This window comes from Arachis duranensis, chromosome 8 (assembly GCF_000817695.3).
Source record: "Arachis duranensis cultivar V14167 chromosome 8, aradu.V14167.gnm2.J7QH, whole genome shotgun sequence".
Lineage (NCBI taxonomy): Eukaryota > Viridiplantae > Streptophyta > Magnoliopsida > Fabales > Fabaceae > Arachis > Arachis duranensis.
The window spans coordinates 17,255,567-17,256,168 of NC_029779.3; positions in this window are offsets into that span (position 1 = coordinate 17,255,567).

Sequence of the window (602 nt, forward strand, 5' to 3'; positions counted from 1 at the left end):
CTAATTTGAATATTAATCCAAGAAAAAAAAAGTGTAATAAATTTTAATAATTTTTAACTGCTTCAACCATTTTCAAAAGGAGTTACTAATTAATATTTAATAATATGCAAATAGTTGTACTATATTATAATTACAGTCTTTGTATTTATATTGGAACCTTCTCTCATGAAAGGAAAAAGGACACATGTCATTAGTTTTAACCACAAAAACAATCTATATAAAATCTGTATGAAGTGAATCTTTACACTAGTATGACCCTTTATTTAATAATCTGATGAGTTGAAAGTTGAAAGAGATAACCACAGCAGAGCCAGAGAAGGTATATACATGTCTATTTGTAAATCCAATTGAGGTCTTATTAATTAATTACTCAAGTTGTATGACACACACAAGAAGTAGCATGTGGCATATATATAATAATTATATTTACAACATTATTACATTAACGATATAGTAAGTGTCGGGGTTCGAATCCCGCCTTGTGCATACAGTAACCTATTAGTCAGCGGTAAACCCTTAAATGGAGCTCAGTACCACGGCGCGGATTAGTCCTTGACCTGTCGGGTTAGGGGATACCATGAAAAAAAAAAAAAAAACGATAC